This window comes from Mytilus galloprovincialis, chromosome 14, assembly GCF_965363235.1.
Source record: "Mytilus galloprovincialis chromosome 14, xbMytGall1.hap1.1, whole genome shotgun sequence".
Taxonomy (NCBI): domain Eukaryota; kingdom Metazoa; phylum Mollusca; class Bivalvia; order Mytilida; family Mytilidae; genus Mytilus; species Mytilus galloprovincialis.
In genome coordinates, this window is record NC_134851.1 from 49,460,162 (window position 1) to 49,486,934 (window position 26,773).

Below are 26,773 nucleotides of genomic sequence, written 5' to 3' on the forward strand. Positions count from 1 at the left end.
AAAATCATGGGAAATATACCTGCTAAACGGTCTCCCACGTTGATTGTATATAGTTAGATTTTAATATGCAAGTTCAAATTATAGATCCAGATCAGATTTAGAAAGCAGTCAATATTAATCTTATGCATTATATATTATATACTGTATTTCATTGAATGTAGGACCTGTTTCAGTTTTAGCGTATACAAAGATAAGAGTGTATGTAGACAATCCCTCTACATTAAATATACATATCAAGATGACGTTAATGACAACAAATCCGACACTACAAATCTTATCTTACTTTTATATTGCATTAAAAGATGCCAGCAAAAATCTATATCCTACATGAAGATCCTTGATTTCAATATGACTTAGGGAATACGACACGAATCGTGATATGATACTTAACATTTTTTTACAAACTATGTGAAATAAACGCATATTGTCAAAACAAACATGTCTTGTCTTTTATTTATCTTAACTGTGTATCAATGTAATTGCTATCAAATAAGTAAAAATAATTATCATTATCATGATTATCATGTATGATTCTCATGAATAGACATTAGTTGAAAAGACCAAGTCAAATAGACACTAACAAAACCGAAATTAAAAGAATCCATTCCAACTTGTATTGATGCTGTAAAATACATATCTTTAAATGCAGTTTTGTGCAATACAATAATTTATATACTACATGTAAATATTCACACAGGTGTGATCATCACTGTCCTTTTCGATAGTATCATCACGAAAATAATGCTGGACCTACTAGTGAATTGACTATCCCTTGTCATCCAAAGTCTACTTAACTGTTATTAAGCTCCAATGATATTAGAAACACAGTGCGCTAGTGAACTTTAACGATAAATATGAAAATACCTGCGCGGATTCAGTACGTGATACTAACTAAGTAGAACTTTGACTATTAAAATCTTCTTAACTGCTACTGGAGAAAACTGTTAGTATCAGACAATAACCCAAGCCAAGTTATAGGTGCTTCCCACCAATATAATTTTCATCAATTTTCTTTGTGTTTTGTGTTGATAAATGAAAAAAAGCATGTCTCTGTAATACATATCCTCTCGTTCCCGAAAGCAATTATTTGATTAAATCGATTATCGTTTTTTTTTTTTTTTTCAAGAAATAAAAATGAACAAGATTCATCATCTAAACCAAAATTATTCGAATACTCCTTTATAGTATATTCATATAAATCAAATGAATTTAAAAATTAGAGTTTTTGATAATGCAGTTATCTCAAATTGTAATTGAAAAATGTTTACAAGTCCTATTTAATGATGTATTCTTTATCATTGTTTATGTAATTTCCTCTCTTTACATGAATTTGAGAATGTTAGTCATTATTTATACTTATATAGGTATCCGTTTTGTGACATTTGGTGATCACATAAAGCTGGTCAGTCAAGGAAGTACATACATCTGTTTGATTTCAGGGGGGGGGGGGGGGTGAGAGAGACAATAATGGTCATGAAATGCATATCTAACATTTGACGGACATGAATGGGATGACCAAATAAAACTAACGACCCTGAAAGCTGTGTCTTTCCAATTTTACCGACATTGGTGCAAAAATCTATGCTATTCTCTCCTTTAGTGAAACAGCTAAACGTTTAAAAAACAGTAAATTGTCGTCTGCTTCATATGGAATTAAAACTTTTATCATTTCTATGGAAATTATTGGATAAAATATTGCCCTAGCAAACGTACAAAAGGTACACATTTGTACATATGCCAACATTTCTAGCAATCAATGACAATATGATGGCTAAATGTTGTCTAAAAGTTAAGAGCAAAATTCCCTCTTAAAATCCAAATGATTACATGGCTTCAGCGTTAATTATGACGTCACAGAAGGCGTCAAATTAAGAAAATAAATAAAAATAGCCTTTCAAAGCGTCATCTTTATTTGGATTATTTTATTGCCGATTTGTCTTTTATCTTAATGTTTTGGTTTTTTTTTTTTTGTTATAAGATTCTGTCAAATATTTCATTTGCCAGCTGATAACATTCTCCATTCTCTGTGTTTGGAGTTCATTCCATGCATATGCATTTTGTTAATCTTATTACGCATTCTTTTAGAAGATCTACTAGTTTTGACAATCAGGCCACTTGTCATTCTAAATTAGTAAAATTGTTTTGTAGATTTGAAAGTTATGGAAACAATAAGTTCTTTAGTTATATACTTTAAGTATATATATTGTTAATTCATTGTTATGATAAAATACATATTGGACATCAAACCAATCGTTTAACATATCGTGGGCACAAACCTACGTTTTTATCACTTGAATCATTGTATTACCGGTATATCTCACTTTTCATAAAGAATATTCTTATCTGTATTCAGGCCGGTGTTTAATATAAAAAAATAACGTTGTATTATAGTTCCGAGCTTGACAGATTAAATCCAAATGTAATTGATAACCCTTTATGAATAATGCGATATGATATGTTTCAGATCTTGTTTCGGAAGAAACATTGAAATTTCTTTGTGAAACTTCATAACTGATACTGAAATTCTCACTTAAAGAAACAACGATTGAGATTTATGTTAAGAAAATATTCAATTTATTGGCGGCGGGGGTATACTTACGTTCTAAGTAAAGCTTATTATTGTATTTTACTGCGACTTTAACACACAAGAGTGTTATAAACAATAGATAACTAAGCTTTAATCTAAATAGAAAACTTAATAATTATTAATCGATGCATGCATACGATACACGGTGTATCTCTATACAACACACAAACATATATTGAGGTTCTTTATTTTGTTAGTGTTTTTGGATTGTCTGAAGATCTGTTTCAATTATTTTATCTCTTCGTACTTTATCTCGGCAGTAAAGAAGGAGAATGTCGTGACCGCCATAGGGTTTGGCGATATAAAAACGTTTTTTTTTTTGTTGTTAAATCTAAAGTACAAATATGTATTTTTTGTCAAATTAGGTTCCAGGTGCATATTTGATTGATATTTTATTACGTTTCAAGGTATCAATTTTAACTGCTTCTGATAACGATAATCTATACAAGCTGTTCTAATGCACAAATCACGAAATTCCAGATAGAGAAATAACTTATTACAATCAATGTTCGTGGCGGGGTTTTTTTTTTTTTGTTTGCTTGTTTGTTTGTTTATTCGTTTGTTTCTGGGTTTACTACTTTTATTGATAAGCATATGACCATATATGTATATATAATTCCAATAAGTTTACCAAATTAACTTTGCCTTAATCTATATTAGCAGGATATAAACTGGCATAACGGCGTTTGGCGTTCAATATATATTTTTGTAGCTTTTTAATCCATGGTAATGATGTTTCTTGCTAATGAGAGGATGTTCAGATCCGTGTATAAGTGCGTCGTCATTTCTTCTGGCCATAATAATGGGTAAATTCGTGTACAGGTGTCTAAAATCAAAGTGCAGTCTTCCGTTTTATATATACATAATTTATAAATAATGTTTAATTACTTCGATTTTTAATGTTAGCTTGTATTATTACTGGGGCACTTGGATAAATGTAGGTCGTCTGTAATGCAGGGTTCACACATTGCCGATTATTGCTCCCGTTGAGATCAGACAGCGATACGACACGAAAAATGAAAAAGTTGAATAACTATCCTCAATTATCTGGAATGTCCTACCATTGTCTGAACGCAGTCGTTTAAGTTCGTAACAGATTCCTACGGGTCAGCAAGGTTCCGAAAAGTTTCGCGAAGCACCCCGACAATTAGGTGCGTCCCGTAGCATTCGGAGAAACTTAGCCGATTTTGTCTAGTCGGAAAACAATCGTGTCTCTGTCGTGACAGATTCTGCTGTATCAGATCAAAATCCTAACAATGTTCTGTGTATTCTGGACGGTGTCCTGTGGAACAGGAATGATCAAATTATAGATCCAGATCAGATTTAGAAAGCAGTCAATATTAATCTTATGCATTATATATTATATACTGTATTTCATTGAATGTATGACCCTGTTTCAGTTTTAGCGTATACAAAGATAAGAGTGTATGTAGACAATCCCTCTACATTAAATATACATATCAAGATGACGTTAATGACAACAAATCCGACACTACAAACCTTATCTTACTTTTATATTGCATTAAAAGATGCCAGAAAAAATCTTTTATCCTACATTACGATCCTTGATGTCAGTATGACTTATGGAATACGACACTAATTGTGATATGATACCCTGTCTAGATGATACCCTATTTAATGATGTTTTCCTTATCATTGTTTATGTAATTTCCTTTTTTTACATGAATTTGAGAATGTTAGTCATTTATTATATATACTTATATGGGTATCCGTTTTGTGACATTTGGTGATCAAATAAAGCTGGTAAGTCAAGGAAGTACGTACATCTATTTGATTTTATTTGAAAGTCGTTTGAGAGGGGGTTGAGACTCAATAATGGCCATGAAATGCATATCAAAAATTTGACGGACCTGAATGTGATGACCAAATAAAACTAACGACCCTGACAACTGTGTCTTTCCAATTTTGCCGATGTTGTTGCATAAATCTATGTTATTCTGTCCTTAAGTGAAACAGCTAAACGTTTGAAAAACAGTAGATTGTCGTCTGCTTCATATGGAATTAAATATTTTATCATTTCTTTGGATATTATTGGATACAATATTGCCCTAGCAAACGTATAAAATGTACACATTTGTACATATGCACACATTTCTTGCAATCAATGACAATCTGATGGCTAAATGTTGTCTCAAAGTTAAGAGCAAAATTCCCTCTCAAAATCCAACTGATAACATGGCTTCAGCGTTATAACGTCACAGAAGGCGTCAAAGCAAGAAAATAAGTAAAAATAGCCTTTCAGGACGTCATCTTTATTTGGACTACTTTATTGCCGATTTGTCTTTGATCCTAATGTCTTGGTTTGTTTTTTTTTTTTTTTTTTTTTTTGTTATAAGATTCTGTCAAATATTTCATTTGCCAGCTGATAACATTCTCCATTATCTGTGTTTGGAACTCATTCCATGCATATGCATTTTGTTAATCTTAATGTGCATACTTTTAGAAGATCTACTAGTTTTGACAATCAGGCCACTTGTCATTCTAAATTTGTAAAATTATTTTGTAGATTGAAAGTTCTTTAGTAATATACTTTAAGTATATATATTGTTAATTCATTGTTATGATAAAATACATATGGGACATCAAACCAATCGTTTAACATATCGTGGGCACATACCTACGTTCGTATCACTTGAATCATTGTATTACCGGTATATCTCACTTCTCATAAAGAATATTCGTATCCGTATTCAGTCCGGTGTTTAATATAAGAAATAACGTTGTATTATAGTTCAGAGCTTGACAGATTAAATCCAAATGTAATTGATAACCCTTTATAAATAATGTGATATGATATGTTTCAGATCTTGTTTCGAAAGAAACATTGACATTTTTTTGTGAAACTTCATAACTGATACTGCAATTCTCACTTAAAGAAACAACGATTGAGATTTATGTTAAGTAAATATTAAATTTATTGGCAACGGGGGTATACTTACGTTTTAAGTAAAGCTTATTATTGTATTTTACTGCGACTTTAACACCCAAGAGTGTTATAAAGAACCAAAAGATAAAAAGGCTTAAATCTGAATAGAAAACTTAATAATTATTAATCGATGCATGGTTACATCTTCTGACATCAGACTCGGACTTCCTTGAACTGAATTTTAATGTGCGTATTGTTATGCGTTTACTTTTCAGCATTAGCTAGAGGTGTGGGGGGAGGGTTGAGATCTCACAAACATGTTTAACCCCGTCGCATTTTTGCGCCTTTCCCAAATCAGGAGCCTCTGGCCTTTGCTAGTCTTGTATTATTTTAACTTTTAGTTTCTTGTGTATAATTTGGAGTTTAGTATGGCGTTCATTATCACTGAACCAGTATACAATTGTTTAGGGGCCAGCTGAAGGACGCCTCCGGATGCGGGAATTTCTCGTTGCATTGAAGACCTGTTGGTGACCTTCTGCTGTTGTCTGCTCTATGGTCGGGTTGTTGTCTCTTTGGCACATTCCCCATTTCCATTCTCAATTTTATGGATACGATATACGGTGTATCTCTATACAACGCACAAACATTTATTGAGGTTCTTTATTTTGTTAGTGTTTTGGATAGTCTGTAGATCTGTTTCAATTATTTCATCTCTTCGTACTTTATCTCGGCAGTAAACACGAAGGAGAAAGTCGTGATCGCCCTAAGGTTTGGCGATATACAAACTACAGCTGTGTTATACGATTGAAAAAATCTAAAATTTTGTTGCAATAAAAAGGCGGATACTGTCATTTTCTAAATACAAAATGCATCTTACGTAATTGTATTTGAATTTGAGGAATATAGTACTTAATGAATTCAAAACATTTTGTTTTTTGTTGTAAAATCTAAAGTACAAATATGTGTTTTTGTCAAATTAGGTTCCAGGTGCATATTTGATTGATATTTCATTACGTTTCCAGGTATCAATTTTAACTGTTTTTGATAAAGATAACCCATACAAGCTGTTCAAATGCACAAATCACAACATTCCAGATAAATAAATAACTTATTACAATCAACGTTCGTTGCGGGTTTTGTTTGTTTGTTCGGTTTTTTTTTTGTTTGTTTGTTTATTCGTTTGTTTCTGGGTTTATTACTTTTATAGATAAGCATATGAACATATATGTATATGTTATTCCAATTAATTTACCAAATCAACTTTGCCTTAATCTATATTAGCAGGATATAACTGTCATAACGGTGTTTGGCGTTCAATATATATTTTTGTAGCTTTTTAATCCATGGTAATGATGTTTCTTGCTAATGAGAGGATGTTCACATCCGTGTATAAGTGCGTCGTCATTTCTTCTGGCTATAATAATGGGTAAACTCGTGTACAGGTGTCTAAAGCCAAAGTGCAATCTTCCGTTTTATATATACATGTTTTATAAATAATGTTTAATTACTTCGATTTTTAACGTTCGCTTGTATTATTACTGGAGCACTAGATAAATGTAGGTCGTCTGTAATGCGGGGTTTACACATTGCCGATTATTGCTCCCGTTTGAGATCAGACAGCGATACGACACGGAAAATGAAAAAAAAATTATCTGGAATGTCCTACCATTGTCTGAACGCAGTCGTTTAAGTTCATAACAGATTCCTACGGGTCGGGAAGGTTCCGAATAGTTCGGCGAAGCACCCCGACAGTTAGGTGCGTCCCGTAACATTCGGAGAAACTCAGCCGATTTTGTCTAGTCGGATAACAATCGTGCCTATGTCGTGACAGATTCTGCTTTATCGGATCAAAATCCTAACAATGTTCTGTGTATTCTGAGCGGTGTCCTGTGGAACAGGAATGATCTGGAGACATTTTTCATTGCTGTTTTTTCTGTCGATTGAATCCAGATTGCATCCAGATCTTGTCGATTGCGAACCGTTTTTGACGAAACCGTTCCGGAACAGTCCCGTTATAAATACGAAAATTGTCAATGATACCCACGTCAGAATCTCGAAAATTACAGAAAGTAATACGACTTAGACCAGACATAGGCGTTTGCAATGCGATATAGCGGACCGTGATAGGATTACATTCTGACAGTACCTGCTCATTCCGATTATGCCGACAGTTTTCGAACGGATAACATACGTCAGCGTCGGTTCCCTGTCTGGTCACTGTCTGATCTCTGTCTGATTACATTCGGTAGAATCGGGACGCAGTCGTAACAAACTCGGTCGAATTTTACCTGGCGAAAGATACAAATTGGTTTAGAAGTGGATTGAGAACGGGACTATCGGGATAATTTCGTTTGGAATCGGTTGAATGTCGACGCTTCCTGAACATTAACTGATTATTGTCATGATTAAATTATTCGTTTTACAAATTTTAATTAAAGTTTGAATTTCCATCCACGATTCACAGGATCTTGATCAGACTTTTGACAAATTTTAATCGGGAAAAGGTCCTGTCAGGTACGGCAGTAAAAATTGTGAATGTGTGATCCCAGCTTAAAACGGAATAAATCTTTAAAACAAATGTAGTGCGTTAGAGGCAATTTTTTGGAATAACCATTTCCAACCGCTATCTTTACCACTTTTCATGTAATGATGACATGTAAAATATTTTGCAAATAATAATATTTAATAGTTATCAAAAGGTACCAGGATTATAGTTTAGTACGCCAGACGCGCGTTTCGTCTACATAAGACTCATCAGTGACGCTCATATCAAAATAGTTATAAAGCCAAACAAATACAAAGTTGAAGAGCATTGAGGATCCAAAATTCCAAAAAGTTGTGCCAAATACGGCTAAGGTAATCTATGCCTGGGATAAGAAAATCCTTAGTTTTTCAAAAAGTTCAAAGTTTTGTATACAGGAAATTTATAAAAATGACCACATTATTGATTCGATGACCTGCATTTGTTACATCCATCCTTGTTCTTAGGTCTATTTGCCAGTTCTTGTACGATTGACAATTAAACAGAATTTCCTTATTTTCATTTTAGGATTGATATGTTGGTTACGACGATTAACTTAATGTTTTTATCACTAAAAGTGATGATTTATTAGCACATATATTAAATATTAATCTTTTCCAATACTAAAATTAGCACAAATTCCGTACTTCTTTATTTCTTGAGAAATCAGTTGTTATTTTATGTCTCAATATGTCGCTGATCAAAGCGCTGGCACTTTAATAATTATGTAACATGTATTTCTATTAGCTGCGAATGCTTATTTGAAACATTCAAGCCTCATAAAGTCAATGACACCAGTTGTGTTAATGCTTTCAATTACTGTCCCTTTTATGCAGTCAATTAATAACGCCATATCGTATTTATACTTTTGATTTGAATACAGCACAACTCTTTATTAAAGTGAAATTGAATTCAAACGAAAAATTAAATCTAAGTAGAAAATAAACATGTTGATACAATCCATCCCCTTTTACGTCAGTTAATTGAAAAATGAAACTATTACATATGCCAGTTGCATATTAGAAACTCAACTATATCATAGATTTAATTCTGAAAGGAATCACACATAAGAGAACATATCATAACTAGTGTGCACAAACAGGTTAGTTATTATGCTATCTTTTTAATTTTATCTTTTTATTGCAAATACTGATTTTGTGTGCTACTAAATTTGTTTTTACAACATTAAGGAAATAATTTGAAACTAATGAATTTTAATTGTATCTCCATTATTTAACGGTATGATTCCTTGACTTACTTTGGATTGAATGTGTTCTCGTTTTTTGACAAGCTTTTTGTGCTTTAAGTGTTATATTATCATAAGATTTTACCTCCCCTTATCAAAAAGGCATTGTTAATCGTTATACTAGTAACCAACCTGTGCTGGGAAATTGGTACCGTTTATGTTGTTTTATTAGCCTATACGTCTGTGAACAGTGTTTACTGAAACCAGAATTTCTTATGACATAAATTTGAGAATGGAAATGGAGAATGTGCCAAAGAGACAACAACCCGACCATAGAGCAGACAACAGCAGAAGGTCACCAACGGGTCTTCAATGCAAAGAGAAATTCTCGCACCCGGAGGCGTCCTTCGGCTGGCCCCTAAACAAATATATACTGGTTCTGTGATAATGAACATCATACTAAACTCCAAATTGTATTATTGTTTAGTATATTACTTTTTTATATGGTTCGCGATGTGTCAACCTTTGAATATAGTGGCTTCCATTCTGTTATAATATTATCATAACAGAGAAAACATGCCTTCACTAAATTATATTTAAATAACAACACGAACACTTTTCTTTCATTGACATTATTTGTAAATAAGTTCTACGTTAACTTATTCAACACTGCAAGTTACATCAACACTGAGTCGATACCTCTGCTGGTGGACTATCGGTTCCCGAGGGTATAATCAGCTCAGTAGTCAATACTACAGTACTGACATAATTTAACATTTTTTTCTAAAATTGTCTGTTTATAAATTATAAATTATTAAGAAACTAAGGTTTCAACTCCCTCAGGCAAAGTTAACTAAAAATGAATTTGGCTATCAATTATAGGTATTTTTGTCATATATCTCTTCAACGGTTTCGGTACTTTTACATCCTCGGATTTCAAATGTTTGGCTTTGAGTGTTCCTGATGAAGGTAAATCCAGAAACGCGCTTCGGACGCATTGAAAGTATGAAACGTGTCGTTTTCATTTTTTTTTTTTTTTTTATATATAAATAACACTCTTTTAGGGAAATATGTAAAATGATGATCGCCAAAACTGTATTAAGTCACATAACAAAATCCTGAACGCCATAGAAAATTCAATTCGAGAATGTTATTATTCAACGGTTTAATCAAAGGCTCAACGATGTCAAACGAATGGAAAACAAATGTGATATTCCTGAACTGTTACAGACATTTTCTTTATAGAACATAGTGGATATACTCTGGTTTGATTGCTAGCTTAACCTCTCACCTGAATGCCAGTTGCATTGAACTCTATTTTATGAACAATTCAAGTTTTGATCAATTTTAAAATTGTGTCAACCAATCTAAACTGAAGAAACAACGGTATATAACGTTGATGTTATTATAATTGGTGTCAAACAATGTCCGAGTAGTTCCATTATAAAATATCAAGTAATTATACAATGTTTATATTGAACGTTAAGTTTTTCACGTAGCTTAATCTGAATCTGTACTATCTTGGTCTTTCAATAGAATTCTAGAAACAATCTTTGTCAGCTTTTGGATTCAAATTATCAAATGAAACATTACTATTTAAGGAATGACTGTAATATTTTTTCTGTTTATGAAGAAATAACATAAAAAATTTGGTGCACACACGCGCTTAGCGGGTTTTTTAACAGTGTGCACCACATTTTTTAGGATATTTCGAATAGACAGAAAAAATATTACAGTCATTTCTTATAATTTAATTCTAAATTCCATTTTAAACCGTAGAAAACCATGAAAAAACGTTGATGACATCACGGTCACATAACTAAATTATGTCTATGGGCTCATAACAAAATAACGTCAGCCAATCAGACGACGCGTTATATCCAAAATTAAATCATTCTGATTTGTATCGTCTCTAGCACAATATAGTCGGTCAGTATTCGTTATATTTTTTGAATTGTACAGCCTTGATATAGATTAACTTTTGTGTGACTATATCGCAAATTAGTATTGAATTTACCATAGATCTTAATACTCATACTCTTAAGAAAACATAAGGGAACACATGTGTCGGTGGTATCTATCAAAATGCCACACATTTAATCAAATGCTTTTCATTTATAAATTGAACAGTATAGTTATTTATAACAAACATGATTCATGGTTAAGCAAACTAGACTTAAAGGCGAAATGTACGTAATTAAACTACTCAATGGATTTTTTTTTTTAAATTTCACATATGAATTCTGCTTGTAAAATTACACCAGAAAATAAAATTAAAAAAAGGGGTAACCTTTTTCGTTTTTGAGATACGAGCCGTTGAAATTAATAGCATGATACGCCAAAAATACAAAGGATATATAGGGGAAAATCATCAAAATTAGCAGATATTTTTACATTATCAAAATTTTCTATTTTGTTGATCAACAGATTTTTTTTTTTTAAATTGATATATGATTCAAAAATGACAGACGAATCCATCGGTGCAAAAAAAAAAGTCCTGAGCAACCGTGCTAGTTTTTACGCTACTCCTTGATGAAGTTTGATTTTTTTTTGCCGGAACATTGAAATTAATCGGCGACGTCATTGTCTACAGTAACGTCGCCCCAACTTCTTCGTCGTAACTCTATTATACCGTACAATGTCTTAGCAATGTTGTGCATGTGAATCATAAATCTTCCTTTGTATTACAAATGATCTAGCGTTGTAAATTGATAAGAAAATAAACTAACTAATTTTAAAGAATATTTCTGTCTCAAAAAAATTGCAAGTTTGTAATCAAATTTACCGCAAATGAAAGAAAGTTATCGTAGATTTTATTCTTTTCTATATAAGAGTGGTTTCCATACCTTTTTTAAATGCATGCATGGATCGTATTTTTTTTATGAATCAAATATCGAGTTTAAATTTGTCCCGGTTAACAAAGTGTTGTCAGAATGAATCAATCGGTTTCAATATTAGGATCAAATGTTCGGCCTTTCATGTTCTATATCAAGCTTAATCCAGAAAAGCGCTTCGGACGCTTAAAATTTGAAACGTGTTGATTTCATTTAATCTTCAGAATTTTTTAGGCCGTAATGCGGTTAAAAAGAAGGACTCCCTAATACCTTTTAACAAAATAGAAAAGAGTAGTTGGTATAACTTCCTGTCGCAAATATTTCATACATATTCAAGATGAAAACATACACCTAATCGACTTACTTGGTGCAATTACGACAGGACCATACCCAGTACTGTTATACAATAACATTGTGTATAGGGAAATGCTTAAGCAATGTATATAGTGTAATGATTTTAATTAACTGGTGTAAAATAAATGATATAGAAGAAAAAACCAAAGGCAACCTTATGGGAATGTATCATGTTCGGTGCTTTAAAAATTAACCTAATGAAATTTAATAAGAATTTACTCAGTGTAATGCACGGCGATTATTCATAATGTTTGCTACACGGGTTTACCTATAGCGTAGTGCCGTACGAATATTGTTTCTGAATAATGCAAATGCATAGCTTCCCTATTTATATAAAATGAAAAAAAATAAAGAGATGTGGTATGACTTCCAATGAGACAACTACCCGCCACTGATTAAATCAATTCGATGTAAGCAAACACTATAAACAACCATACTGTTTTCAACAATTGAAGGAAAAAAAATAATGTGTAGGCCACAAAAGACTCAGCTGACAAAATCCACCGCCTTATATAAAAATATTTACAGAAAACTAATACCATGTTGTGAAGTAACATAATTAAACCAAAGTGAATTACATTCAGCTCTATGATTTCGCCTTGTTCATGATCATACAATAATTGAGAAGACTGTGGTCTTATCGAATATTTCTATTTTATTTATTTATTTTTTTTTGGGGGGGGGGGGGGTTCAACATTGATAGTAAAAAAGAAATAGACGACAAAAACCGTTGAATATAAATGATATGAACTTTCCTGACCTCTTTTCTTCAACCGTAATAGAGGGAGGCGGAAAAGAGGGGTCCAGAACCCGAAATCCCGGGCTTATAAACCTGATATCCCGAGGTCCCGAATTTAAATAAATTTAAATCCCGACATCCCGAAATTCGGAAATAGAATTCCCGGATCCCAAAAGGGTCAATCCCGAAACCCTGAGTTTAAAACACCCGATCCCGGAGTCCCGATAAAGGTCCTATCCTCGTAATACTATACTCTATTCTCATTCATAATCTTGAATTGAGACTTTTTACTTCAAAATTGCATTCTCTAATTTTGAATGATGCACACAGGCACAATGAAAGAAAACAGATTTCGTTTAATATATCTCTTCGAAATTTGAATTTGATAAAGAAGAAATCACATGTTATATTTTATCTTATATGTGTACTTTCAATTTCAATTTGGTTCTAAATTTAGATTGAGTATTCCCATAAATTGCGGACGGAATAGAAGACACCTGTTTATTTTCTGCACATGTAGAAAAAGTTAATAACTAGGAGTTGAATGCCATAGTGTTTACTTATTCTAAGATAAATGTTAGAGTGAGACAACTTTTAAGTTGCTGAGTAATTTTTTGGGCCTTATTGTTTTCCGTCTTTGTTCTTCTGACTTGTAAGTGTTGCACTAGTGATGAAATTATTCTCTTGGTATTGTCTTATTCCTTATATGAATATAAATCATGTCCTAAAATTTTCAATTGCACAAAATACGAACGTCTATTTAATTCAACAAATAAATGCAGACGCTTTTTATCAATTATTTTTAACCTATTATAAAACTTTACGTTGAGTACTGTGTTTTTCGTTCAAAACTACGGCTTTTTAAAACGATATTGTTGGGTCAATTCAGGTTTCATTTTAATTTTAATTAATTTGATATCAATAGAAGTAAAATTGTAACATGTTTATTTGTTTATTTGTTGATAATTTTCTTGTGATGTGTTTTTTTTCTTTCTGTTGATATCATAAACACGAAATGCCTTCTCTTACGCGTCTAAAACAACAACAAAAAAACAGTATTTTAACAGCTGCACACAGAACAACGTACATAATGCTTTGATTTCTAATTGGAGTAATTCAGATAATTTCTATGAGGTTTTGAGACAGCACGGGTGTGCTTGTTGCATTCATGATGACCGCAAAAAGTAGTTTCTCTTTCGTGTGTCCTTTCTTGGAGTAAAGGAGATAACTTGCGTAACTAACGACAGACGTTTTTCATCCCGTATTCCGCTAGAGGCTTGCAATTACGTACACTTCGCCTTAGACAAAATGAGTTTCAAAAAGTGTAAGTAATTTTTTAAAGTAAATTCCTTACAAGAAACCAATAAACGTATTGTCTAGTAAACGTGAATGTTATCCCTTGCTTGTAAATTCCAAGTTTTCGAATATTTCCATTTCACATTTTGTAAGAATTATATTTTGTATACCATGATTTTTTGCATGTATTTATAATACCTGTTGTATCATGTGTATATGATATGAACATTGGGAAATAAAATCCATCGATAGCACCACAATTGCACAATGTATATACCGTATAGCGGGTTTTTTTCGCGGGGTGTGAATTTTCGCTTATTTTCTCGGATAAAACAAAATCGCCAAAATAAATTCCGCCCAATTAAAAGTGAAAATCCAAAGGTATTAATAAAATTTTTGAAATCGCCAACATGGTAAACCTCAAAATATTTCGTATACCTTATTCAATGGAAATCGCGAAATTTTACAACCGCGAAAATAACCCGCTATACGGTAAATATGTAAGCCAGATTGAAAGTGCATTAATTTTTCCCTTTACAAGAATTGTTCAAGGCAAATACTGTGTTTGTCTTTAATATTTGATAGATACAATTACTGTTACCTTTTGTCTTTCAAAATATGACATTTATAATCATAATAAGTATACACATACATTGGGTTTTTTAACAGTTTGCCAAAAAAAAATCCATTAAGGGTCAGCAGAATACCATTTAACTTACAATAATACTACAACTTATCATCAAGGTGAAAGTTTAAAGTTCATGTGTTTTCGTGAATAACAGTAGCGTATGTTTTTGCATTGTTGATATTAACTCAAGAAATGATAACGGGCGGTCTTTAAGTGGCATTTTGATTAACGCTATTCCTGTAATTCACGTTAACATGAGTCTTCTATGTATTGAATATTATTAATGTTTTTATATTTTATATTTACATCAAAACTGTCACTCGACATTGACTAAATCTAAGTGATCTGAAGTGGTTCATATATTTATTTGTGTTGCCGTTATACATATCATTAGAAAACCAAATGCTTTGAATTAAGCAAAAGATCAGATGTCTTTTCCGAAGGAAGAAACAATTTGATATACCACGCACTTTACTTCAAGACGTATGGTAACCCATACAATTACAATTGACGCAGGAATTTAATTTAACACACCATTGTTGTTGGGTTAACGATGGGACACAATCAATTTGAATTACTGTTTTCTTTGCCTTCAAAAGCGTAGTAAAAATCTTTACATGTTTAATGTACGTTTGTAGCGAAAAACCTTGTAACCTCGTACTTCTAAGGATAGACTTTCAGAAACATTCCAGGCCCCGTTTACAAAATAAAAACATACAACTGACAGTGAAAAATATTTCACTAACAATTTAGTTTTCTTTAAAGCATTGTAGTCGTTATGTTCACATTAAACCTAGACATTTTACACACAACTTAAAACTAAAGCAAAAGAACAACATTCAATGGACATATTTCATTTGTTAAACATTAATAACATATTTAAAGAATTCCATATCTATCAACACGTGACACACACTGGAAACGCTAATAAAGATTTTTTTTTAAATGCAAGACATGTACTTGTTCACGGCCGTAAAATAAAGTATCAATGAAAATGTAATGAACAGTTATTTTGGTAAATTTTACATAATTAAAGTTGTTGGTGTCAACAGGAAATTCACGAATTTGCTTCATCAAATACATTAGAATCATCCCAATTAAATGATTCCCCTGGAGGACATGGAGTCAAACGTACGCCTATGCCGTTACTATTTAATGTTCTATGTTGTGTCTTGTGTACTATTATTTGCGTGTTTATCATTTTTTTCTTCTTTTAAGCCATAACGTTGTCAGTTTATTTTCGATCTATGAGTGTGAATGTCACACCAGTATCTTTTGTCCCTTTTCTATGTTATCTTCTAGAATTAAATTTTTAAATTAATTTCTATTTCATCATTTGACACAGATGGTAACTTCCAGAAACAGGATACTGGTTGCAGATCATTTTTTATTTTAATGTTTAGAAATATTGTTTAAGCACATGCCCACGATTTGTCTTTGAACAAGTGATCTGTCAGTAATGCAATGATAAGGTTGCAAATATGATGCAGTAGTATTTGTAAAATCTAAAATCTGATAATTCATTTAACAGCATAGTGATCTGTGATTCAACAAAGTATCTTTTAACAAAAACACAACTGTTTTCCAATATCTTCAAATGTTGTAAAAATCTCATAGGATATTGTGTTTTTCAAAATTCTATTAACCAACAACTCAACTGTCCAAGAGATATACTGTAAATTAAGAAATTATTGCGATAATTTTTTTATTATTGCAAAAATGCGACAGGGTAACAAAAGCAATAATTTAAACTCGCATTTTGAATATTTTTTATGAGTTAAACAAAAAAAACAAATTCTTATCGCAAAATTTCAACTATCATTTTAGTCTTAAATGACGAAATCCTAATCATAAATGCACGTAATAATTCCTGAATTTCCATTATATTATATGACCTCAATGACTTAAAAGGAATCACACAATCGCTGTTTGATTAGAATGCATTCAGTGTCTACAATTTTTATTATTTTTTATTTCATTTGTTTGTTCTCATGTTCCAACATTCCTCAGTCAATCCACGATAATCATTGTCGTTCATTTCTAATAATAAGCTAGAGTGTGTTACCTAGTAAAATGCTCAAATAACTAACCGTTTGATTAACTCACTTTTTTTTTGCACGAGTAACAACAAACAGCTTGATCGTTAACTCCTTCCCTTTCATATATTTTTAAACTGTTTCATGAATGTAATTAATTCAATATTCATAATAAAAGTAAGATAACAAAAATAATACCAAACAATACCTAAAATTGAAGACAGAAAGTCCCTTATCAACCACTGGGTCGATGTTTTAATTCCCCGAGGATTCACCAGTCCAGTAGTCAGCACTTCTTTGCTGACATAAAATATCATTGATATGGTCATACTTATAAATTAACAGTTTACAAAACTTTTGATTTGTTTAAATTCTAAGGCTTTTCTACCTCAGGAATAGAATATTTTCAGTAAAACTGTAGTCCTTCTCTCAACAGTATGTGATTGTTTAGTATATATCTGTGTTAGTTGTTCAGAATGCGTCAAAATATTCGTCTTCCCTTTTGTTTGGGTTTGTTCGTAACAGAAGATTTCAGCTTTCTCCAATTCAGCCAAATACATGTTTTACGTTTACAATTGAAATCGACTTGGAAAAAATTCCGTGAACGTGTATGTACGCCCCCTCCCCCCCTTCTATAATAAAACGTGACACAATGATGTCATTGTTACATGAAAAAAAGCTTTTTTGAAGTTATATTCCTCTTCATCTCATGCATGATATTGTTATTGATCATAACGTCCATTTTTAAGTAAAGTCATATAATGTATTTGTTTTATTCAAAATTGTGGACATGAAATAATTTATTGTATCAATTTTGGGCTAACTGTCCTTTTACACATATAACGGATATGTTGCATTCTAATTTTGAGTTGTTTCCCTTGTTAATATGACAGTTGTTATCCATTCGTTTGGTGTGTTTAAGCTTTTGATTTTACCATTTGATTAGGGACTTTTCTTTTTGAATATTCATCGGAGTCCAGAATTTTTTGTGATTTTACTTTTGTTGATCGTTAGTTATCGAATATTTTCATTTCAGAATTATCAAGAAATCATATAACATTTTTATTAGTCAGTTCATTTTTTTTTTTTTTTTTTGTATGTATACTTTGTTATCAACACTGTTTTTTTTATATAATTTTCATTTAAAATGCTTCAGAAGCCAGAGTTAAGAGTACAGTAATGTTTCTCATTCTCATTAAGAAAAAATTCACACACCTAATTAAATGGGCATTCAAAAAATCAGAATGTGAATATATATGTTCAAACTCTTTTAGGTCATTTTTTAGTAGCAATAAACAAAAAAACTATGTTAATTGGACATGCTTTGATACTATATATGCCCTTGAATTTTTACTAGATAACATTTTTGTTCGCTTTGGAGATTCCGTATATCGTCAGATTATCGGAATTCCAATGGGGACTAACTGTGCACCACTTATTGCGGACCTGTTTTTGTATTGTTATGAGTTACAATTTATGACAAAAATAAGCAAAGACCCATCGAAACAACATCTGATAAACAAATTTAATAATACTTTTAGATATTTGGATGATATTTTGGCTCTCAATAATAACGACTTCAGTATGTATATTAATGAAATTTATCCTGTTGAACTTACTTTAAATAAAGCTAATACTAACAATGACCACTGCCCTTTTCTCGATCTTGATATCTATATCACTAATGGAAAGCTGAATACTAAAATTTATGATAAAAGGGATGATTTTTCATTTCCTATCGTTAATTATCCGTTTTTAGATGGTGACGTTCCCTTGTCACCATCTTACGGTGTTTATATATCTCAACTTGTACGATTCGCTCGTGTATGTAACAATGTTTTCGATTTTAACGAGAGAAATTTATGTATTACTGAAAAATTATTACACCAGGGTTTTCGATATCACAAACTAGTCAAAACATTTACTAAATTTTATCATCGGTATAAAGACATCATTCGTAAATATAGCTCAACATGCAGACTTCTAATACGTTCAGGTATTTCACATCCAATTTTTTATGGTAATATTCTTTATAAAGCACAAAGGTGTCAGTATTCACCTCAGAAACTTACAAAACCATTGAATAGACTTATTAAGAAGGGATATAATTACGATACTGTTGTCAAGTCATTAAAGATTGCATATTTTGGCGTTAATATTGAGTCACTGATAAGGTCTTTGCATCGGAACTAAACACATTTATTCTAAAAACAGTTGTTGGCATGACACGGGTTATGTTCTTCTCATATATGTTATGATGGTATGATACTAAACCCCTAAAGGGAAGGATTGTGCCTGATGTTCATATGATGAAATCATAATCTTTCAGTCAGTGTAATTGAAGTCTGGAGCTGGCATGTCAGTTAACTGCTAGTAGTCTGTTGTTATTTATGTATTATTGTCATTTTGTTTATTTTCTTTGGTTACATCTTCTGACATCAGACTCGGATTTCTCTTGAACTGAATTTTAATGTGCGTATTGTTATGCGTTTACTTTACTACATTGGTTAGAGGTATAGGGGGAGGGTTGAGATCTCACAAACATGTTTAACCCCGCCGCATTTTTGCGCCTGTCCCAAGTCAGGAGCCTCTGGCCTTTGTTAGTCTTGTATTATTTTAATTTTAGTTTCTTGTGTACAATTTGGAAATTAGTATGGCGTTCATTATCACTGGACTAGTATATATTTGTTTAGGGGCCAGCTGAAGGACGCCTCCGGGTGCGGGAATTTCTCGCTACATTGAAGACCTGTTGGTGACCTTCTGCTGTTGTTTTTTATTTGGTCGGGTTGTTGTCTCTTTGACACATTCCCCATTTCCATTCTCAATTTTATTTCACATTACAACAACTGCTCTAGGCAAACTAAAGTGGTTTTGTTTTCATTTAATTGATTTAATAACTGTTTCCTTTTTGTTTGTAATAGCATATATATCTGTTATCTGTATACGCATATACACATTAGTTTTTCAAATTAAATGATTGGCAGGTTTTTAAATTGCAAAAGACTGATCCATTAAAAATAGTTGTTTCCCTTCAATTTACCTGCATAATTTCAACACGTCTTTACTTGCAGTGACGCATGTGTAAAATGTATCGTATATAGTTGAGTGATTTGACTGTTAACTACTCCTTCTGGAGTCTTATGCAAATGTTAAAGTTGTAATTGGTTTAATACTGCCACTTTGAAAAGCTTGTGAATGTGTGGCTGTCAGTAGATTTCAAAGGGTATCATGACGTCACACATCTAATGTAAATTGGGACACCACGTTTTATTGGTTGTTTTAATACTTACGTTGGTTGGGAAAGTGCTGTGCAAAGAAGTCGTTATTCTTTTCTTTATTGACCCCATGTGGACCAATAGAGAGTTAGTAAAGTCTATTAAGGGCGAGAAGCAAGTAATATGGCTTACAGTAATAATACAACTAATCATACAGGAGAACTTTGAAGATCGTTTATTTTGAAGAACACTTGCTAGGTTTCAACAGATGGGTTTTATAATGAAATCGTTATACAATTTACTTTTTGAAGACTCTTTTAGTTGACTCTACGATATGTGGCTTTCTAATTGGCTGTACGGTTGCGTATAACTGTTACATCAGCTTCATTTGAAGCTAAGTGGGTTTTTTGTGTCACGGACAATCATACCAAAGCTCCTTATTTTCATAATTATGTTATTGACTTGTTGGTATCAAGTTTGGCACGGATACGGAGCAATATCTAATATCTCTAATTGACACGTTAGAATATAATTTTCCTGTCAATCTAATAAGCATCACCCTTCTATAAATGGTATACTATTAATGTCGTTATTTTTATGTCAATGTCAAAACTGTCATTTGATGTTAACTTAATCTCAATGGATCTAATATTCTTCATATATATTACTGTTGCCGGTATATATGTCATTGAAAACCGGATTGATTTGAATTCAACAAAAGTTCAAATGATCTTTTGAAAAAAAGAACAAATTAGACATAGCGCGCACGTTAGTTTCACGCGTATGTCAAACCATATAATGGCAACTGACATTGGAATTTAATCTAACATAATATGGTTTTTCGTGTAACTTTAACACTATTTGTTTGTCCATTTTATTCATGTTGACATACTGTTTTATAGTCTCTAACTATTAGTTACATTGGAATTGCAGTATTATTTTGTCTCTATATAGTCAAACCCGTATTCAGCAAAAACCTGTGTTAAAGACCACCATTATTAGATCCCTCTGTCGTGCATTTCATATAAATTGAACCTGTATTAAAAGACCACCTGTCTTAAGAGGGCACTTGTTTACTCTCCCGTAAGTGGTGTCTTAACACAACACAGGTTTGACTATAGTTGTACTAAACCCACTTCACATGCATGTTTAATATTTAACAAAGAAAGCTAGGAATCGTGAACTTTTAACAATTTATGATGGGGTTCATCTTAGATCTTGAATTAGTTGTGTTTTTTAGACTGAGTTTTGTGGGTTTTTTTTTCAAGTTTTGCGTTTTGACATGGCTTGTGAGTTGAACTATAGATTTGGTATTTAACACCTCCCATACACCAATGAACATGCAGGGCATGACAGCAGAAGCTTCAAGCCCAAGAAGGAACAGTTTAACAGTGTTCAACAGATTTCTTTTGCACTTGCTACCTATTCAATACCTTTTAATAAGTGTCACACATTTGAGAAACTATTAAAGTTTAAGAGATAAAAATCAGGGAAATTTCTTTTCACACAACCAAAAATTCATGTTTTTAAAAATGTGTATTAACGTGTGTTAATTTCTCTGGCCAATTATGCATATGTACTGATGTACTGTCAAACTACAACAACTATAGTTCGGTGGTATATCCTGTATTAATAAGATTTTTTTGTTTGTTTCCTGGAGCCCAATAAGCCTCTTTAATCGACTTTAACTTGACGCGGTTGGTAACTATTTTCACTTGAATGTACTGAAAGACTGTCTCAACACGCACTCATGAGTAATTACTCTTGAGACAAGGAATATGTCAGTATTAGAGAGTAGTACATGTTTTGTCTCGAGAGATGATGTATATCATTGATTATTTCGATCATCAATCATTTCAATTGTCAAAAGATGCGTTTTAATTCTAGGTAAATCAATCTGTTTAAATCTCTCGATTAATGGAGGATGAACATGCATCTTTATGCCCCATGGGCATTATGTTTTCTGGTCAGTGCGTTCGTTCGTCCGTTCGTTCGTCCGTTCGTCTGTTTGTCCAGCTTCAGGTTAAAGTTTTTGATCGAGGTAATTTTTGATGAAGTATAAGTCTAATCAACTAGAAACTTTGTAAACATGTTCTCTATGATATGATCTTTCTAATTTAAATGCCAAATAAGAGATTTTATCTCATTTTCACGGTCCACTGAACGTAGAAAAATATAATGCGGATGGGGAATCCGTGTGCTTAGGACACATTCTTGTTTTTTATTGAAAATAATAATTTTTTGAATATATTTTTTTCAAAATTTTTTAAATCTTAATAATAACCAATTTGCAAACTTTAAGGGATTCTTTAGTTTAATATGAATTTATACTTATATAAAATATTAAATGTGTTGTCAAGTCCATAAGTTGATTATTATACACAAGTAGATATTAAGTTGATTTCTGAATAATTCTGACGCGAGTTTTTTTCGGTAGTCTTTGCTCTTCAAATTCTTACTGTATTACTTTTTATTCAAACCGTCATCTATGAGTCTCTAGAAGACGAGACACGTATCTGGCGTACAAAATTTTAAATTTGGTGGGTTTTTTTTTTTTTTTTTCTTTCTTCGCCTATGTAGTTAATAGGAATTCTCTGTAACCACCAACCAAGTTGCGGCACGCATAGTCTCAGATTTTCTTGAAACTTGGTCTGTTGGTAGCTATCGATAAACTAACAACAAAAATGTTGACAAAAAATTTGTTTATGCCCTTGTTGCCATGGTTACGGGTCCCTTTGGATTTTGGCTCAAAAATGCATATTTTGAGGATTAAAAATGACTCGTTTTAAGCAGTTATCATGCATACATTTCAAGTTTTTTGAATATTTTGACTATAATTCATTAAAATATGACACTTTATGAGTAAGATGAAAGTTATAATTTATTTCTGACAAAAGGGAAAGAAGGGGGCAGCACTGGTTCAAATAGTGGAATTTTCAATGTATTCAAAAATGCAAATTATAGGCATTTTGCATAACATAATTTTACCCTTTTGCATCCACAACCAATTATACTAAAGTGATAAATATAAATTATGACTGTTGCTTAGGATTAATTTACCATTAAAGGTTTGGGGAAATAGGTTGCTAGGGTGGTTGCTATGGGAACATAAAAGTGTCATTTTTTGGTATTTTGAAGAAAAATTTTGACATTCTTATTTGAATAGTTTAAAAACAGTGACAAATACAAAATAAAAATCACATGGGACATATTGTGCATTCAATGACCTGAAAGTTGACCTCAAGGTCAAAGGTTATTTATGACCTTGACTTTGACCTTTGGTCTTTTGGTATTTAATTTTGTTAGAAATTTTATCAAATAAACCCCAAAAGTATTTAGAAAAAGTGTTTAGACAAAATTTTGCCTACATTTCGCTAGAAAGCAAAATGCCAGAAGTCAAGGTCATGTTAAAAGTTCTTAGCAACGACCCTTACTTGATATAAAAGTACCTAGCAACCATACATAGTTGGGTTCAGATTGATATTAACTATGATATACATCCTAACTAAAAGTTGAGGGGTCAATATTTTCAATATAAACTTTACCAGCCATTCTCATATAATCAGAAAATGCATAGCAACCAGCCTCGTATTGGTGCTTTACTAAAGTTAAAATTCATTCTTCCATTTAGACTCTCAAATTTCTTTAAAAAACAGGTATTGTGTTTCTTAAATAATTCACCTACATCAGTTTACTCTGTTCTTAATTATAAATCTTCAACGCATGTAAAAAAGTAATGTAACAAAATATTATTTTTATTAAATCTTATATGGATAAATGAACAATTTAATAGTAAAAATTACCAACAAGACTCAATCATTTAATCAAAATATTCGAAAATATCATTTTACTCCATATAGGCGTTTTGCCTTTTAACGAATACTAGTACTAAAGGAGAAAAATTCAAATTAGAGCATTTTGTCCTGTTTCCTAATCCCAGTTATGTACTCTTTTTTTAGTTACTCTTGTAGCTATACTTAGCTTATTCTATATTAATATATATTTATGTTGATACTAAATGACGATAGTTATCCCAAATTGACTTTGAAGGGTATTTACTCTTATTAGGGGTTGTCAAATGATTTTAAGGTAGATTAATGGTATACCGCCATCTAAGATTGCACAGTCACAGTACAAATTGGTCTAGTTATTTGCCTAAATCGCAGAGGAGAAGGTACCTATGATAAGGGGCCTTTTTGGCCCTCTCTCAAAAGAAGTCTTAATTCATACCATTGTTAGCCTCAAAAAAATGATTTTTTTTTGTTCCGGTAAAAAGAATATTGCCTAGCAACCATTTTTACTACATAATATAATTAGCACATACGAATGGATGTATCTGTACAAATAACAATATTTTCCAGATAAGATGGTTGATTAGAAAACAACTTGAAGTTACAAATGAATAGTCACTTCAATTTGAGTTCACAAATTGCTTAGCAACTACTTAGCAACAGAAAGATTCCTGAGCAACGGTTAATAAAAGGTGATTTGTGACCGCTGAAGTATGAATCTAGTAACATAAATTTATTTAAAAAACAATTGTCCTTATTTATTTTACTACAATTATTCTTTTCAAGTGAGTCATTTAAGGGGAGATAATTCTTTCAATAAAAAAAATATACTGGACTAACAGTGGTTTTTTTTAATTATTATTTGTAGCTAGAAAACGAGTTCAGTAATACCATTGTTTCTTTTTAATTTCTTAAAACATATGATGAACATGTCTTCACACAATTATTCAAAATTCTATTTCAAAGAATTTTATATGCACACAAGTGTGTTTTTTCAAGAACAATCTAACCAAATATAGGCAATTTTCAATGACTCGTAGCTTGAAAAATAGCATGGTGACCCAACCTTTTTATCATATGTTAAAAAAAGCATAGTAAAATCTTTATTTTAGCAAATAATAAGAAAAATTCTGTCTCAAAAAGTCTATTTAAATGATCTACCTTAACCATGTTACATTATTTGTAATCGTGTCTTGTTGATAATTTGTGAATTTCTAGATTCCTTCTGCTATAATATGGTATTTTTGATATTAGGCAAAAACGCACACACAGTCTTTATAGGACAATAACTGCAATAAAAATCAGCTGACGATTTCGACGAAGAAGATCTAGTGCTGCTGATAATCTATTTAAAATCTGTAGATCGATTATACAAATATTTTGAAGACAGATTAATTTCAGATGGATATTGATTAGTATTTTCGATTAAAACAGCTTGTTTTGTTATATGAAAGATGTAGAAAATAAATGCATAGTCTAACAAAGCAGTCAATGTATTAATTATGTAATTATTCGCTTGAAAGTGACAACGTCATATTTAACAAAAGGCAATTCGGAGGTTGGATTGATACATTCTGTCTCATTTGTTATAATTCAGCTTTGAAATTGACTACAAAGCTAGTTGTTGGAAGAGATCTTTTCACACTGATTTAATTCTGTATTAATTAAAACATTTGTTTATATAACAAAGAAGATGTGGTATGATTGCCAATGAGACAACTGTCCACAAGAGACCAAAATGACACAGACATGAACAACTATAGGTCACCGTACGGACTCAACAATGAGCAAAGCCCATACCGCATAGTCAGCTACAAAAGGCGCCGATATGACAATATAAAACAATTCAAACGAAAAAACTAACGGCCTTATTTATATAAAAAAAAAAGATAACGAAAAAGAAATATGTAACACATAAACAAAGGACAACCACTGAATTACAGACTCCTGACTTTGGACAGGCACATACATAAATAATGTGGCGGGGTTAAACATGTTAGTGGGATCCCAACCCTCCCCTAACCTGGGATAGTGGTATAACAGTACAACATAAGAACGAACTATAACAATATGTTGGAAATGGTTTATTTTATTTCTAACCTAGTGTTACCTTTTGTATTGTACAAACACATATTTATATTATGATTAATTATGTAAGACAATATGTTGCTTATTTGTTGTTGTTTATAATAAATTATTACACTCATGAAAAACGACATGTCTTGTTAGGTGAATAAAAATGAAAACAATGTTAATGTTTATTTTAGCAGAAGGAAGTTACACAGGTTATAAAAGTTTTTGTTCATCTAGAAGCAAATGCATTTAGGTAAGTTAAAATCATAAACTATTAACTATAATTATGATAATTGCTTTATTTGATAGTTTAAAAAGTCGGAAAGTGAAATTGCTTCCGTTTCGCATTAAATTGTATTATATTCGCTATTCCGGTTATATGTCGTTTTGCCATCATTCATCAACATATTTCGAAAATATAATTTGCTATCATTGCTATGATGCGTATTAATTTAACACATTGATATGATGTAACTGACAATCGATGTATTAGTCTATTGATCGGTAACAATTAAAATTATTTCAGATGGGTACTTTTCACGTCATCTGTCATGTCTGATTTGATGACGTGTATGTCTTTACAACATTATTATACTGAGACATCAAATTCAAAATCTCCGATCTTT

The 26,773-nt window shown here is 31.8% G+C and overlaps 1 protein-coding gene across 1 annotated transcript in view; it reads left to right on the plus strand.

Moving 5' to 3' along the window:
* Window positions 1-26,773, plus strand: part of LOC143058276 (mesotocin receptor-like) — a 54,424-nt gene that overhangs the window by 3,154 nt on the left and 24,497 nt on the right. Inside the window, exon 2 of the mRNA XM_076231750.1 lies at window positions 26,342-26,400. The gene's annotated coding sequence lies outside the window, so the exon portion shown is untranslated. The remainder of the gene's footprint in view (window positions 1-26,341; window positions 26,401-26,773) is intronic.